This window comes from Petaurus breviceps, unplaced genomic scaffold (genome assembly GCF_028583685.1).
Source record: "Petaurus breviceps papuanus isolate PSGF00001 unplaced genomic scaffold, PetGlider_PUasm1.0 456, whole genome shotgun sequence".
In the NCBI taxonomy this organism is placed as follows: Eukaryota; Metazoa; Chordata; class Mammalia; order Diprotodontia; family Petauridae; genus Petaurus; species Petaurus breviceps.
Genome location: NW_027186343.1, coordinates 1,089,390 through 1,108,129, shown reverse-complemented (window position 1 = coordinate 1,108,129; position 18,740 = coordinate 1,089,390).

Here is an 18,740-nt window from a genome sequence, read left to right as displayed (position 1 = left end):
GATGGTATAAGGACACATTTTTTTCCACTAACTTCCTCCATAACATAAATTGTAATCTCTCCAATTTAGAGGGGGGGGGGGTTTGAGAGATTCTAGAGATGAAAAATTCACCTATTAGCCCACGTGGGGCTGAATTTCTTTAAACTCAACTAAACTATGACAACATACAACCCATTACAAGTCTGCTTGAAATGTTTATGTTCATGTCCCAGGATCCCACTTTTGGATCACCGCTCTTGTTGGTGCATGACTATCTCCTAATACAACAATTCCTTAAGTCTTGAATCTCAGATTATCTCCGATAAGATACTATTGGTAAAGTACCTAGCACAATGCCTGGCATAAGGTTGTTAGTTTGCCCTTTGTTTTTGAAGAGGACCATTGATATCAAGGGGGCAGTGTCATGACTCGTGCCTGTATTGGCTTTAAGTGAGGCAGAGTTGCACAGTCATTAGCCTTACTCTTCTGGAATAGTTGGAAAGCCAGTGGCAAGTCAGGATGATTAGCAACAGCCCAGGATGCCATGGGTGACCTTGTTGTCTTTGATGTCTAAACAAGTTTTAAGTGCTCCACAATGCCTGCTTCAACTACCATCATGGCCACTGGAACAAATTGTTCTCCTCTGTCCATTCCATGGGAGGAGTAGGTGGTAGAGTGGTGGAGGTGGTAGAAGTCTTCACATACTTGGGGTAGACATTCCCCTAACTCACCAATGAAGCCTATCAGTTACCTTCAACCTGGTTTAACCCATTTACCAAGGCCATTTCCTGGGGGGTGGCTGTTACCCATACTCTTTGGAGCCACAGGTAAGAACTGAGTGCCAGGTAGATCCCAAAGGTGGATGAGCAGCCCTGAAAGGGGCTCAGCAAAACCCACATCAGAGGTGTTAGTCCTTGAATATCCCCCATGGCATATAGTATTCACTTAGGAAATCTATATTCCGTTCCATTTCATCCTGTTCTAATTTACATCTTGAGAGAATCATAGTACTTTGTTACTTGGGTGTGTTCATGTTTTTATTTGTCTGGGTACTCCCAACAAAGTAGATTGCAACCCCTCATGATGATTTTGTTTTGTTTAAAAATAGAAACACCAAAGTGGTCCCTCTTGTTCATGTTTTCTCGTTTGGTGTAGATGCCACCTATTCTGCTGTGGTGAGAGAGAAAATTTTCTAGGGACCATCAAGAGTGGTGTAACTGATGATACCAGAATTCTTTACCAAAGGGCAACATATCTTTTAGTCTGAAGAGAACATTTAATTTTTTGCAGCTGAGTCCCTTGGGGAAGCTTTGAAGGAGACTAATTGGCAATATCCAGACTGTGAATGCAAAAGGGATTTTACTCACTGGCAATGCAAGGGGAAGCTCTGACAGCAGAGGGAAGAACAGCATGAGGACCATTATCTACTGCATACATCCACCTGGAGTCTGTTTTAGTCTCCTGCTTTCCTAATGTCCAACAGGTTCTCAACAGGCTCAAAAGTGCCATTTTCTTCTGTTAGGAAGTTTCTGATGAAGAGTAACTAGGTCATGACTAAGGAATTGCCACTCAGTTTTCCAGTTTATTTCTTGCTACTTACTATAGCGTGGTGTATGCTCATCTTTCCATAGGCCCCCTCAAAACATCTCCAGAATGTTTCTGGTAGCTAAGCAGATGACAAGGACAATATGTATTTAATCCTGTTCCCACATGGTTTTAATTTTTTTTTTCTGCTAGGTGTCTATATAGCAAAAACTTCATTCTGCATAGTTTGTAGATTTTAAGTATGGGAATGTATCACTTGTTAGTTTAAGAAGGAAGTTTTATACATACATACCTATATATATATATATATACATATATATGTATGTATGTATGTATATATAATAGTCACCTGAAAATATTTTTCTAAGTATTTATTTTACTTAACCCCTATTTGCTTCAGTTCCTTATCTGTAAAATGGGGACACACTGGAGAATGAAATACCAAACCACTCCAGTATCATTGCCAAGAAATCATGGAAAAACTGTCCATGGTGTCACAAAGAATCTGACATGACTGTATGACTAAACAACAACAAACTCTTGCAACCTGCAGTGTTGTATTGCACAATTTCTCCTGATATGTTCTTGAATGATTTACATTGAACAATAAATGTCTTATTTTTTCAGTTAGCAAACATTTGTTTTTCCCCTCCCAACTTGGCCCTCTCCTGCCACTAGGAAAAAAACCCTCCACAAAACAATTTATAACAAACAAATCAAGCAAAACAAATTACTTCATTGGCTATGTCCAAAAATGTGTGTGTGTCATTCTGCATATTAGTCCATTATCTCTCTGTCATGAGGAAGGCAGCTTTACTGATCATCTGGAAATTGTTGATCGCTGTGTTGGTCAGAGCTCTTAAGTTTTTCAGAATTTATTTTTACAATAATGATGTTATTGTATAAATTATTCTCTTAGTTCTACTCACTTCATTCTGTCATTTTATAAAAGTCTTTCCAGGTTTCTCTGAAGCCATCTTTCTTCATTTCTTGCAATAATAATATTCCACTACATTCATATGTCATAATTTGTTGAGCCATTCCCCGGTTGGTGGACACTCCCCTAATTTTCATTTATTTGCCTATAGGAAGAGTTGTTATATTTTCACACATATAGTGCCTTTTCTTCTTTTGGGGTCTCTTTGGGTAAATAGAACTAATGGTATCTTTGCTTCAAAGGACATCTACACTTTAGTAAGTTTGGAAATACAGTTCCAAATTGCTTTCCAGAATGGTTTTACCAATTCATTGTTCTACCAACTGTGAATCAGTGTTGTGTTTTCTCATTGCCCCTCCAAAATGTGTCACTTCCCTTTTCTGTTCAGTTTTGCCTATTTGATGAGTGTGAGGTGAAACCTCAGAATGGTTTTGATTTGTATTTGTCTAATCATTAGTGATTTGGAGCATTTTAGAAAATATGGTTAGATATAACTTAAATTTCGTCCCTTGAGAACATCCTTATCCTTTCATTAATCAGTTGGGGAATGGCTTTTATTCTATAAATTTGAATCAGTTCCTCATATATGCTGGGAACAAGACCCTTATCAGAGAATGTTGCAAACAATATTTCTCCAGTTAACTACTTCTCTTCTAATCTTAGCTGCATTGGATTTGTTTGTGCAAAACCTTTTAAAGATTATGTAATCACAATTGTCCATTTTATCTTCTGTTATCCTCACTATTCTTGGTTTAATCATGAACTCTCCCTCTATCCCCTAACTCCTGAGGTAACCGGTAGTGCAGGCAATAGAGTGCTGGGCCTGCAGTCAGGAAGACTCAAGTTCAAATCTGGCCTCAGATATTTACTAGCTGTGTGACCCTGGGCAAGTCACTTAACATCTGTTTGCTTCAGTTTCCTCAACTGCAAAATAGGGATAATAATAGCACAAACTTCACAGTGTTGTTGTGAGGATCAAATGAAATAATATTTGTAACAAAACAAAATCAATACCTAGCATAGTGCCTGGTGCAGATTAGCACTATATGAATGCTTATTCCCTTCTTATCTATAGATATTCCTTGTTCCTCTAATTTGTCAATGATGTGTCTTTTTATGTACGTTTATTATTACATTAGCTTAGTTTACCCATGAGTAGTTTTGGAATATTTCTCCAATTATTTCTCTCTGTCTTTATTTCCATAAAGATTGTTTTGTAGTTGTATTAACATAGTTCCTGTGTGTATCTTGATAGGTACACTTCCAAGTATTTCATGCATTCTGTAATTATTTTGAATGGAATCTCTCTTTTTTAATCTTTTCCTACTGGGTTTTATTGGTAGTATATAGGAATCTTGATGATTTATGCAAATTCATTTTATATTCTGGAACTCCTGAAGTTATTAGTTCAAAATTTTTTAGTAAACTCTAAGTACCCAATCGTATTTTTAGCAAAATGCAGTAATGTTGTTTGTTCTTTGCCTATGATTATTCTTTCAATGTCTTATTCTTTTCTAATTGCTATTGCTAGCAATTCTGTATTAAATAGTGGAGAGCCTTGTTTCTTCCATGATCTTACTGGAAAGGACTCAAGTTTATCCCACTTTTATGTAATTTTGGCTCATGGTTTTAGATACATACTATTTATTATGTTGATGAAAGTCATTTTATTCCTATGTTTTCAACTGAAATGAATGTTGTATTTTGTCCAAAACACTTTCCATGTTCATTGATGTAATCACATGATTTGTTTTTCTGGCTATTAATATGATTAGTTATGTTTATAGTTTTCCTAATATTAAATCAACTCTGCATTCTTAATATAAAGCCCAACTAGACATAGCATATAATCTTTGTGATATGATATTTTAGCCTCTTTGCTAATATTTTATTTAAATTTTTGCATCTATATTCTTTAGGGATAATCATCTATTATTTTCTTACTCTATTTTTGACTCACTTTGGGTTAGGTATCAAGACAATTTGTATTATAGAAAGAATGTGATACGATCCACTCTTTTGATATTTTTGCAAACAGTTGATGTGATATTGGAATTCATTTTACTTTGAATGTTTGATAGTATTAACTTGTGAATCAATCTGTTCCTGGGACTTTTCTATTGGAGTTCCTTCATGGCTTGTAAAGTTTGTTTAAAATATTTGCTTCTTGTTATACTAATCTGAGCATTTAATTTTTTTTCAGTAAATATTCATCTATTTCATTTAAGTTGTCAGTTTTATTGTCATATAACTTGGCAAAAGTAATATCTATAAACATTCTTTATTTCTTCTACCTTTTTTGTGACTTTTTCCATTTTTGATACTGGTAATTGCTGGGGGCCACTTAGTGTCAGCACCAAATGTGGGAGGAGACATGGTAAATAATGAACTGAACCTTGGGACAGCTAGGTGGCACAGTGAATAGAGCACCGGCACTGGAGTCAGGAGGACTTGAGTTCAAATATGGCCTCAGACACTTAACACAAAAACTAGCCCTGTGACCTTGGGCAAGTCACTTAACCCCAATTGCCCTCCAAAAATAAAAAAAAATTTAATTATGAACTGACCCATGTAGGTGTAATGGGAATGCAAATTTGGAAGATCTTCCCTGCCCCTAGGCTAAAGTGCACCTGAAGCCTGGGGTGGGAGGCTTGTTTTTCAGTAGATACTTCTTGATTGGCCAATGAGTCAATAAGGTTGTTACATTCTCTGAGCCAGGAGAAGGCTATATAAGCCCTGATGTGTAGCTTTGTTTTGGGGGCTCACTTTGAGAAGTGTTTTGTGATGGATAATTATATCAGCATATCTGTAATCTCCATAGGCATTGTGAATATGGCATTGCTGATATAGTGGGTAGTTCAGGATAGAACTCCATTTATTGATTCTTTGGACAAGCTTTTTATAGAGCAAAGAGACAAAAAAAAAATGTAACTCTAGTTTTCTTATCACTGTTTAGTACAGGGGGTTTAGGTAGTTTATCATTTCCTGGATGTGACAGAATGTGTCTAATCTATAAGGATTTAACACCGTCTGCCTAAAATCCTACAACAGGGCAGAGCCTTTGATCTCAGCATTCAGGTAACTTCTTTTAAATGCAGCTACATCACAAAGGAGAACCAGGAGCCAGCTTCAAAGGCCACATCACAGGGGACATCCTTTGAAGCTGGCTATCAAGAATTATCTGACTCCTGGATCAGGCCTTTTTGGCTCCCTACATATTCCCCCCCTTTTGACAATAGTTTAAGGGCGTGTAATTCAATGCCTAAAACCTGGATATTATGAGACATTGTTTGTATAATACATGGTCTGAATATACAAAGGATTATTATAATGATTAATATAGGAAGCAAATGCATACTAAGAGCCAATATATTCTGAAATGAGGAGATTTTTTTTTCAACTTATCAGTAATAGTTTTTGGAACTCCTTCTGGATCAATGGCAGGAATCTCACTATGTTCAATATCTTCAATAATCTGATGGAAAGCCTTTATTTCCATTGGTAATATTTGAATCACACCAAGCACGAAGAATTTGGGCATGCATTTTGTCCTCAAAAAACATTAGAATCAGAGCTAATATATGGTAAAGGAGTTACACAAATATACATATATATATATGTATATATATACATATATATTTATTTATTTATTATCACATCTAAGTAGCAGTTGAGTTTTTAATGCCTTTAACTCATCACCTAAATACAATACCACATGTTGTAACAAACTGCTCTTATATAAAAGATCCTAATCTATATCATGTCGTATCTTAAAGGCTGCAGAAACTTTTTTTTTGATAATGCATAAACATATTGTGCAGTTTGGATTTCTCTTTGTAGAGGAACTGCAGACACAGCAGTTGAAATTATCGATAATATTAGGGCAGTGAATCTAGTAACAAGAAATCTGACAAACCTTTCCCCCTCCTCTTTTTAACACATCAGAAATTTGATGTAATGCATATCCCCCTGACATTTCATACCAAGCATAAGTTAAATTAATTGGAAAAAAGGCAAATGAAGGTTGTTCAGCAATTACTACAACAGAATCTCTACTGGATATACATTGAGTAAGAGTACAATTAATGCAAGTAACAGTGCGTACATAAGTCATACATACAAGTATCCATAATTACATTGGAAAAGGAGTCTGTTCTTGTTTTTTTTGTTGTTGTTGCTTCTTTTGGAGGGGGAAGGTAGGGCAATTGGGGTTAAGTGACTTGCCCAAGGTCACATAGCTAGTTTGTGTGTGTGTGTGTGTGTTTGTGTTAAGTGTCTGAGGCCAGATTTGAACTCAGTTCCTCCTGACCCCAGGGGTGGTGCTCTATTCACTGTGCCACCTAGCTGCCCCCAAGGAGTCTTGTCTTAAATGTTTCTAACTAGTCCAGAGATACATGACTGACTGTTCCAACAAACTGACTTTATAACAAATTTATTTTATAAATTGTCTTATCTGTAGATTCTTGGATTTTTAAAGCCAACCTAACATTCTTTGCCAATTGATTCACAAATTGAGCACTGTGCATTTCACTTAGTAAAGAAGTAGAAGACATGGCTGCTGTCATTAAGAGGAAGGCTATGACAATGAGTCCTATGACTAAAAAGTCCAGAAATGGCTTTTTCTAGTTAGAGAATCAGATATTACTTGAAGTGCAGGTTCCCTTGTGTAAGGCCATGCCAGAGCAGCTTTCCAGAGGCCTCCTGCTGTGAACAGCTTTCAAGGATTTGATTACATAGTATCATAAACTCTCTGTTCATTCAATAACATTCACAAAATATCAAGGTACAGCATTCACAATGTTACAACTTATCACAGAAAATCAACATACAGTATTCATCATGTCACAACTAAACAACTTATCACTAAAATGGCCACATAGTTTTCACCAAAGTGGTCACATAGTTTTAAACAAAGTACATTCATTTAGTCAACCACAAAATCCTTAATTCTATCACAAATTACAAAAGTCTCCACTCCTAGGTCACAGTAAATCATAATCTTCTTATTCAGTACACAGTATCCAAATAAAGTCTTCTTTCAGCTTGACTTGAGGCTGGCTCTCAGCTTCCATGGTTCCTCTTCCATGGTCCCAGCTCCAACTGTCACCTGGGTTCAAAGGTAGGCAGCTCTCAGTTCCTGTTCCAGCTTCTTGTCCAGTTCTTCATCCAGTTCCCATTCCATATTGAAGTTCACAGTGTCCAGCCCACCTCAAGTCCTTCACAGTTCCTGTTTCTGGGAAGACAAGCTTGACAGAGCCACAATAATATTCATACACATTGTCAGCACCATCATCAAATTCATTATCTGCCTGTGAAATCAACTCAGACCCACCAACAGGGTCTGAGAACTCAACACAAATCATCAACATAGAAATCAACACAGACCCACAAACAAGGTCCAGGAGGTCAGCACAAATCATCAGTAAAGTTCCAGGACTTCCAAAACCCTCCTCCAGGACTTCTGTAAACATATAACCAGAAAATCCTCTTTCAGGGCTTCCAGTAAGGTCCCAGGGCTTCTGTACAAAACATCACAAACAAACATCAACACAGACAGAGCAGACAAAGAGAGTGCTGGGATACCACAAGTTTTCTCCTTCTTGACTCTGCCACCACAAAAGTCTTCTCAGTCCTGCTGTCTCTAGCCTGGAAGTTCTCCTTATATATGGTCATTAGATCCTCCCCTTCCTGTTGCAGGAGTTCATGAGTTCTAGGGTTCACAAGCTGTGGGGTTCACACATTCTCTTTCTTAACAGATTTTTAAAAGGCTCAAAAGAAACCTGAACTGAAGCAAGGTGTAATTCAATAGCTGAAACAAGGTGTGAATTTACTTCTGTGTTTGCCATTATACCCAGGAGTTTGAAACCAAAAGAAGGTGGCTCTACAAATATTACAATGACAGCATAACCATCAATACACTGTTCAAGGGGATAAGCCAAATCGGTCATGTTCCATTAGAAAGCAGCAGCATCCCGTGAAAAGGTGGGATGCCAAGCCACTTCCTCTTGGGTTGTTCTTGTGTGAGGGATCCCCTGATCCTCTTCCTCTCAGTTTCTGCATCTGGGAGGTGATCTCTTATAGTTTGTAATGCCTGTGCAACAAATTTTTGGCACATGGTAAGGCTATTTTTTATCCCTTGTGGAAGCACCTTCCACTGATATCACTCATGCAGAGCTCTCAAATTAATTGATTGTAAGGAAAAAGCAAAGTAAGGACAATCATCTTTTATGTAAAGGAATAGTATAAAAACAATCTTTTAAATTGATTATACACAAAGGCCATTCTTTTGGAATCATAGAAGGAACAGGGAGGACTGGTTGGGGGGGAGCTCCCATAGTCTCCATCCTTTCATTTATTGCTTGGAGATCATTGAGCATTCTCTAATTTCCTGACTTTTTCTTTATAGCAAGAACAAACTTTTAAAATTGAGCTTTATTAAATCTAAGTTGGTGTAAAGTGTCCTTAAGTAACATAAATCCCCAAAGTATTACTAACAAACTAAATTCCTAGTTAACTGCAGAATTCTTAGATATCACAAAGTGTTTTAGCCAGAAAAGAATATAGTAATTGAATCTTATATTGATAACAGTTAAGAAGCTGATCACCATACTTTTAAAAGCTATTAGTTTTAGAATCCCTTTAGACAATGGGGATGTTTTAAGGTGAGCCTTAAGTAGTTTGTATAAATTTCTGTACATGTTCTAATTTTAGGCAAAAAATAATATTAGATTTCCCATTAAACTAACACAAAAGAGTTCATATCCTTTACTGATTACTTGGTCTGATCATAGAAATTACATCTAGGAAGGAAAAAAGTAGGAATATGTGGATTAAATATAGTCTTAAGTGCTTTTTATCTTACACAGCAATTTTTACCAACCACAGGCTTAGAGACAATTACAATTAATTTTATTCCCATTGAGCTGTAATAAACAATAAAGATTTACTAGGTTTTTAATACATAAGGGATTTCATTTAAAATTTTTCTTCCTCAAATTTAAACTTATCCTGGTGTAAAAGCCAATTGTTAGAAACCCTTATTACTCTTTTGCAACTTCTTAGCAAGTTAGGTTCATTATTTAAGAACTATATAACCGGGGCGGCCAGGTGGCTCAGCGAGTAAGAGCACCAGGCACAGTGTTGGGATGACCTGGGGATCGAATCCCGGGCTCAGATACTTAGCAGCACACCCAGAAATAACTGGCTGTGTAACCTTGAGCAAGTCACTTAAACCCCCCCCCCCCAAAATAAAAGAACTACATAACTAAAACAACTTGCTATCTCAGGCTGATGACTTTGCCTATAGAGATAGTTTCCAGGGACCTTGGCAGTATAACAAAATAAGAGGAATTGATATAGACCAGGGGCTGATAGTGATACCCCTGTTCTGCCAAATCTCATACATGCAGGAGGAATATTCTGAATGAGCAGAATTAATCTGAATAAAGTTTTCACTCAGTGTCCTCCTTTCCACACACAGTAATCAATTAACAATTTTAGGTTTTAGCATTAAAACAGTAAAATAATAAATTTTACAGGTTCCATAACTGATAGCCAAATTGTTTTAGCTGTAGCACAAGCAATAAGCTTCAGATGACATCAGTTGTATTCCCAGATCATATATAATTATTGATAGAAGGATGGACTGTCTTACCCAGTACAGACAACTGCTGGCTTCTTACCTCATGGGAGGTACTTCCAGGCTTTCCACAGCAGGGGCTCAGGGCCATTACCAGCAGAGCCCTCAGGGTAGCTGATTCCCCTTCCCTCCCCTTCCTTTGCCAGGTGGGGGAAGGTGAATTTGCAGGTGGCGGGGAGGGTCAAACTCTTTTCTTAATCTGTTCTGGGATGAAAGGAGTTAATAAAAAGACATGGGGGCTGTTTACAATTGTACTGAGATATCCTCTTGACTCAAGGGGAAGGAGTGGGGCCTGTAACCTCCTCTTTCAACTACAGGTAAAGGTGTAAGTACCTGGTTTCCTATATGGCAGATATAAACATTATAAGACAAGGTTTAGCAGAACTGATAAAGTGACATAACTGTTTTTACACAAATTTTTTCCTCTTTATCTTTTTAGTTTCAACAAAAACCAGATTAAAAATTTGATTTATCTAACACTATTTCTAGCTAATAATGGTTATTACATTTTTACAATATAATAGAACCTTACTACAGTTTGGGAAGACCATAATAACACAATGACATTATGACATTAATTGTATTTCCAAATCATCACATGAAAAATTATTGATAGAGAATTAGACTTATCAAGTGCAGAGGTTTTCCTCCTCCCCTCAGAGTTTCAGAATCTGATTGTGGATTCACAGGTTAGAAAGGAAAGATTCATCTGCTTGCCTAGAAGTGTGGGCTGCAGGATGCCCCCAGGGCTGTTGTCAGTGGGGCCCTTGATATAATTAGTGTGCCTCCTTCCTTTAGCCAGATTGGGGAGTGTAACTTAAATTCCCCATTATTCTTTAGCACTCTCTCTTTTAATCTGATCTGGGATGAGAGACTTTAATAAATTTTTATAAAATGTTTTCAGCTAATTTAACTTGTACTTCAGTAAGTACAGTAAACTTCAGTGCTATGTTTATTTCTTAAAAAGATGTTTTGAAAGTGAGAGCTTTTAACTTGCCACTGACAGATGTGGAGACTCTGGACAAAGATCCAGTGGTGGCTTGTCTCCTTTTCCCTGTACTGAGAGCCCAAAGCTTCACCTCTGAAGTGTTTCTTTTTCAAATCTTTGTATGTTCTCAATTTGCCTTAGTGCCAAATAGTAAAATAAATTTTGACTTATCTTTAGTCTCAGGTTAGGAGTGACACTTTTCACAATTCCAAAAATGACCAGAATGAATTCAATTAACTTTTGGTTGCATTTCGATACACAAAACATTTCTCTTTTAGTTGAGGCAGGAAAATGGTTAAATGCTCATTAGTCTACCTTTTTGATCTGAGGGGGGAAATTCCCTTTTTATTTTGTTATTGCTTTCCCCACAATCAAACTTGGCCAGAGTTAGAATCGGGAGAAAGAGATTTTCAAACCTTGAAACTTTTGTTCACACTTTTCATGCAAATAGTTTATGCCTTATTATTTTTTTTCTAATTTTATCTTGATACTTCTTGTATATCTCTTTGACTTGCTATTACCATCATACTATAAATACTATGTAGAGACAGCTGAATCACACTTAATTGTTTGAGCCACCTTTGGCACTTTCATTTCTAATGTTAAACATGTCTTTAATATATTACATTAAAAAAAGGCAGAAATGGAGAAATGCTGGGTTTCTTCCTCTATTAGTCTCTCACTCATCTTTCTCCCTACTGCCTCCCATTTTATTGCACCACCCTTTGGAAACCAGGGGCAACAAAGTTCCGCACACACCAAAAACTCCTCTATCTGCTCCTTCATAGTAGCAAACCAGCTTTCTTTCACTACTTTCTTTAATACTTGAAGATATTGTTCCTGATCTTTGAACTGTACTCCCTGCCATTTGACCCATGGTGACAGAAAGCTTGAAAATACCACATCAGCCTGGTGAAATAGAATGACTGAAAAAAGGTTAACTGAAAAATGTTCCCTTACCCTGTGTACTTGTGGAGCTCCTTCTGAATGTAAGGGCCATCTCCACAGCCACCTTCCTTTCAGGTTCCCCTATGCCCTGAGTTGGGCACCATTTGTTGGGGTCCACTTAGTGCCAGCACCAAGTGTGGGTGGAGAAGTGGTAAATAATGAACTGAACCATGTGAGTAGTTGAGGATAGAACTCCATTTATTGATTCATTGGAAAAGCTTTTTGTAGAGCAAAGAGAACAAAAAAAAAAGGTAACTAGTTTTCTTATCACTGTTTAGTACAGGAGGTTTGGGTAGTTTATCATTTCCTGGATATGACAGAATGTGTCTAATCTAATAAGGATTTAACACCTTTTGCCTAAAAATCTAAAACAGGGCAGAGCCTTTGATCTCAGCACTCAGGTAACTTCTTTTAAATGCAGCTGCATCACAAAGGAGAACCAGGAGCCAGTTTCAAAGACAACATCACAAGGGACATCCTTTGAAGCTGGCTATCAAGAATTATCTGAATCCTGGATCAGGCCTTTTTGGCTCCCTTCAGATAATTTGTTTTTTTCTTTCTTCTTTTTAGGCAAATTATCTATGGCTGATTTATTTTATTTGTTTTTAAAACAGTTCCTAGCTTTGTTTATGAATTTAGTAGTTTTTCTGCTTTCCATTTTGTTCAATGTTCCTCTTAATTTTCAGGATTTCTATTTTGGTGCTTAGTATTTTAAAATATGTTGGTTTTCAAGATTTTTTTCTTTAAAAAATGACAGTTCCAAATTCATCGATATGTTCTTTTACCAAAATTTTGTTATGTTGTCTTCCTATTGTTATTATCTTTAATGAAATTATCTCATTTCTCTGATTTGTTCAACCCATCAGTTCCTTAAAACTATTATTTAGTTTCCAGTTGTTCTTAATCCTTTTAAAATAGCTCTTTATTATATATATATATATATATATTTTGCATTGTGGTCAATAAAGGATGTGATGAATAAAGTTGCTTTTTTGCATTTGTTTGTGAGAGTTGGTTTTTTTCCCCCTTAATATAAGTTGATTTTTGTAAAGGTTCCATGCACAGTAAAGAAATATACATATATAAAATCTTTTATATTCCTACAGTAATCATGAAATGTCTACTATAACTCATTTTTAAAAAATCCATTCACATCGTTATTTTAATTTTTTGTTTAGATTTTTTAACTCTGAAAGATGCCCTCAGTGTTATAATTTTACTATTTCTCCCTGTAATTCATTTAGCTTTTCCTTCAAATATTAAGCTACTATGCCATTTGTTGCGTGTATGTTAAGTATTGAAATAGTATTGTCAATGCTATCTTTCAGCAAAATGTAACTTCCCTCTTCATCTTTTTTTAATTATTTATTTTTGCTACTGCCTGTTAAAATCATAAATATTAGCCCTGCTTGTTTTTTTTTTTACTTCAGCTTCTGTTTCTTTTTGAGGTTTCTTTCAGAAAATGGCTAGTGAATTCTTTTTTTTTTTAACTTTACACACTTGTTTTAATTTGTCTGGGGAGTTTTCTTTCATGATTTCTTGGAATTCTTTCTCTCTGTGTCTCTCTGTCCCTGTCTCTCCCTCTCTCCCCCCATCCCCTTGACCTGGCTTTCAAGTAGTCCAATGATTTTTAAATTATCTCTCCTTGATTTGTTTTTGGGTCAGTTTTTATATGGGGTATCACACATTTTCTTTATTTTTTTTTTCAGTCTTTTGACTTTGTTTTAATATTTCTTGTTGTCTCGTGGAGTCATTAACTTCTATTTAGTTCGTTCTCATTTTTAGTGTCTTCTGCTTGCATAAGATATTGTATATGTTGTGGTAGGCTGTCAATGCTCTAAGTTTCCATAGTTCTCATTTCTTTTCTAATTCTTCTATTGCTCTCCTTTTATTTATGTCATTTTAAACTTTTTTAGCTCTTACATAACTTCTTCAAGGCATTCTAATTGATCTTGTGGGCAAATTGTGTTTTTCTCTGAGGCTTTACTGATATGAGTTTTGAATTTGTTCTTTTTTGCATTCATGTCTTGGGTAACCCTAACATCATAAAACGTTTTGTTTGCTCATTCTTGGGAAACAGAATAATTGTGCGGAGGCTTTTCTCTATGCCTGGTTTTTTATTCTGAGATGTGTCCTTATCCAGGGACCAGGATCAGAATGACTGTGCTGAAGTTCTGCTCCTTGCCAAGAGTTAGTCATAGAGTTCCCTTTTTCCTGGGATTGGTCCCTCCCCATCAAAGGTCAGTATCTGAGCAGCTGAGTAGAGGCCTCTCTGTCAGGGGCCTATGGTGATTGTTGTGGGCTGAGTTGTATAGTAGTGAGGCTACATTGCCTCTTTCTACTCTACCATCCATCATCCCTAAGTGTGAGGTGATCTTTTCATAATTTCTGGTGGCTATTATAATTAGAGTAGGGCAGGTAGGCAGTGCAGTGAATAGAGGACTAGAGTTGGAGTTAGGAAGACCTGAGTTCAAATATGGCCTCTGACACTCACAGCTGTGTGACCCTGGGCAAGTCACTTAACCCTGCTTACCTCAGTTTCTCATCTGTAAAATGAGCTGCAGAAGGAAATGGCAAATACCTTCAGTATCTATGACAAGAAAACCCCAAATGGGGACACAAAGAGTTGGGCATGACTGAAATGACTGAACAACAACAAGATTTTCCTTTTTTCCCGTCTTAACCAATCTTATGGGAGGGGGGGTAGTACCTCAGGGTTGTTTTAATTTGTATTCCTCTAATTATAAATGATTCAGAGCATTTTTTTCATATAGCTGTTGATAGCTTTGATTTCATCCTCTAAAAACTTCCTATTCAGATTCTCTGACCATTTATCAATTAAGGAATGGCTCTCATTGTAAATTTGACCCAGTTCCAAATGAATAAATGGACATTTCCATTGATTGACATTTCCCTAAAAGAGATCTTTGGCAAGATTGATCTGGTTTGACAAATTGAAAACCACAATGTTGGAAAGGACCAGTTGGATAATGTCATAGTCCAGAGGGAAAACTAAAAGTTCAGCACCATAGAGGACTGATTAACTTCCTTTATGTGCCTCCTCTAGTAGGCATTGTGCTAGGTGCTGAGGACATTTTTTTAAAAAGATGGAAGGGGAAGTGAAGTGAATAAGCATTTGCATAGCATCAGCTATGTGCCAGGCACCATGTTAATAGCTTGACAAAAATTTTCTCATTTATCCTTACAACAGCCCTGGAAGGTAGGTGCTGGTATGATCTCTATTTTACAGTTGAGGAAATGGAGGCAAACAAATTGACTTTCCCAGGGTCACACAGCTAGGAAGTATCTGAGGCAGGTTTGAATTCAGGTCTTCCTGACTCCAAGAAGTAGAATAGTGCCTGCCTTCAAGGACTTTATAATCTAGTCAAGGAAGACATGAACACACACACACACACACACACACCACTACAAAGATAATCTCAGGGAGGAAACACTAGTAGATGAGGGGAAGAGGAAAGGCATCATATAGAAAACAGTGCCTGAGATGACCTCTGAATGAAAATAGGATTTCAACAAGGCAGGTGTGAGGAGAAAGTTCATTCCAGGCATGAGGTTAAGACCAGTATAAATGCATAAAACTGGAAGCTAGAGTGTCTCATATGCGGTACAGTAAAACAGCCAGCTTCCCTGGACTGTGATATTCATTATGACCTGGAGTGTGCATCACAATTACCTTGGAGTTGAAGATGCTTTCCTAAAGGCAAAAGATAGTTCATGTCCACGAGGAATTTTCAGTCTAATGGGGGAGACAATAAGCAAATATGTACAAATGAGCTATGCACCAGATAAATATGAAATAATTAATGAAATTGAATTAGGTGCAGGAAGTTACAAAAAGTTTGGGATCCTCAGCTGAAATATGAAATGACTCTTTGGACAAATGACTGGGAATCTGATGATTGTAAGAGAGGAATTACTTTGCTGGGAAAAGTCATTGCGAAAACTCATTGGAAGAAGACTAAATCCTGCTGCCATGTGAAGAACTATGGGGGCTTATTGCCTCTAATGCCATCTACAATCTAAGAGAAGGGAAATCTCTTCAGAGATGCCTGTGTTGCCCATTACTACTCTCTCCAGTTGGAGGAGAAAGACAGGCTCTGCATCTGTTTTACCATAAGCTCTGCTTTTCTATGAGAAGAGCCTTGGAGCTGATTAGTCCAAGCAGCAGCTCCCAGTATTTGCAAATCTAAGGAGCCTGGCTGTTATTCAGCTTAAGGGAACCACCTGTCACTGAGAGAGTGTTAAGTTTTCTTCAGTGTCCTCTTAAGGATGGCTTTAAGTGAGAAGAGCTTGTCACTACTTCATTAGCTTGAGAGCAGACGAGGAACAGTTTTGCCCAGCAAGAGGGTGGTGGGGCCTAGAGAGGGAGTAGCTAGCAGAGATGCAGCTTTGCATGGCACAGATCATGTATAAAGGGACCAAAGACGAAGTTGCCAAGATACAGAGGCGTGATGCCCCAGGGACATGGGTTTCCCTTACTCATGTGCCTCCCACTCTCACACTTTGTGTGTGCCTAGTTTCCCCTGTGAACACTGAATGCATTAGTGGTAGGGTGGCTCAGAGTTATGGATGGTCTGTGATGTTTTGGTTAATCTTGTTGGTGGTTTTTTTTTTTTAGTAAAAGTTATGATTATTATTGCTTTTTTCAGCTATTTTTTATGATTAAGAATTAATAGTGTCACTGTGCCTCTGTGACTGATTTTGTTTAAATAGGAAGCACACTGATTGGGGCTTAGGAGCTAAATAGAGAATAGTATATCACCCACATGCCCAAGTTTCTATAATCCATAGGGTTAGAGAAAGAGTTGCAAGTGATAGTTGAGTTGCAGTCTGCTCGGTGGAAAACTTAGAGGAGGGAAGGTTGGGGTGAGCCCGTCAGAGAAGTGTGTATGTGTCTGGGGGAGGGGGTTGTAGGTGCTGCATCAGGCATCATGTGGGTGGGTCTGTGACTATGCCTAGGCTACATCAAAATGAAGTGCGTATTCCAGGATTCCAGGCTGTACAACAATTGGGTTCTATAGGCAGCACTTCCAAGTCCTTTGCTTCAAGTAATTTTCCTCACTTTTGGTTGCCTTTGTTATCTCTCCACTTTTTCTTATTTTAGTGGGATTAGGCAGTTTTTCATTTGAGGGAATTTAGGCAGAGGTGGCTCCCCAGCTTCTTATCATACCATGTAGGATGTCTTCGTCTTAGTCTCTGGACAATTCCATCTTGTCTCCATCAGAACTGTTTCTATTTGAATCTTCAGAATTTTATTCTCCCCTCACCCCACCCCAATTCTTTTGCATTGACTTCCTTTGTACAATCCTACCTATCTTTTCCCTAAATCATTTGAAAACTGCTTTCTAGAAATCCTACTCTATTACAAATTCAGTGTGGTCACTTTCCCCAGTTTTCATCATTTCTCCTTTAGCAAACAGTTCCCACAAATAGATTTCAGTTGCAAGTCAGATGGAAAAGCTCTGGGTCCCTGCAGTGCAGCAGCAAAGCAAATAATAATACATCTTCTTTAGTGTCATTTACATTGATAAAACTATCTCTTTTAATTATTTGGCAGGGCCAGGGAATTCGATCATGAGAACTCTCTTTTCCCAGTCTATTTAATAACTGTGGCTACTAAGGCAGGCAATGCAGTACAGAAAACTCTCGATTTATGAAAATTCACAATATTATAGTGCCAATGCAATATTTATAGTGCCCACAATCATGATAAAGACTGTGACTATAAGTATCACATGACATTCAATTGCAAAATATGCCAGACTCTCCAGATAGGGGATAAAGCTGAAGGATTTATTTAGACACCAGAAAATTGAATCCCGAAACTAGTAAGCCAATTCCATCATACTACCAAAGATATTCAGAAGCCATAATAACACTGAGAGCCACAGCATCCTTCAGCCTTCCCACAAACCAATACAAGATCAACATTTACTCACAAACCTCTCTATCTCCTTGCCTAAGCTCCTATGTCCCCAACTATCTCCAAATGTCCCCAACTATCTTCCAACTGTCAAGCTAGTTTTTTGCCAGCTTCCTGTGGGCTCTGCTTCTCAGCAAACTCCTCCCACCACAGGCTCCCTGTGACTACATTCAGCCTATCAGGGAGCAGAATTTATCTTCACAGCAGGGGAACTTCAAACTTCCCCCTAGGTCTATTAAGGGGCAGGGAAGATCTTCAAATTCCCATTCTCATTACAAATATACATACTTGACTATATATATAAAATTCTGAAAGGAATCCATTTAAGAAAAACCCATGTTAATTTTACTGTAAAATACTATGCTTTCTCTCTCCACCCCTGCCCCACCAACAAAAACCTTCTCCAAGTGGAAGCAGAAGGCAGAGAAAGACTTCCTCTACAGCCCCTAATCTGTTTGGCTTGAGGCCTCTGGTATTGAGAAATGAGACCTTTGCCCACGTCCACCCCTGTGTGTCTGTCCCTGACTCCCAAGTGTTGCCATCTGTAATGTAATGTAATGCCAAGGAAAGGCAACTTCCCAAGGTTCAAAATACCAGCATAGGTGCTCTCTATTTTATTCAGTGACAAACCAAGAACAGAGAAGATCAAAACATGACATCATTCAAAATACAGCATTTACTAAGTGTGATTAAATAATCTCCAAGTACTACCCTGTTGGGGGCCAGGAAGTAATGGTATATGGGCTAGTGCCTGCTTGCT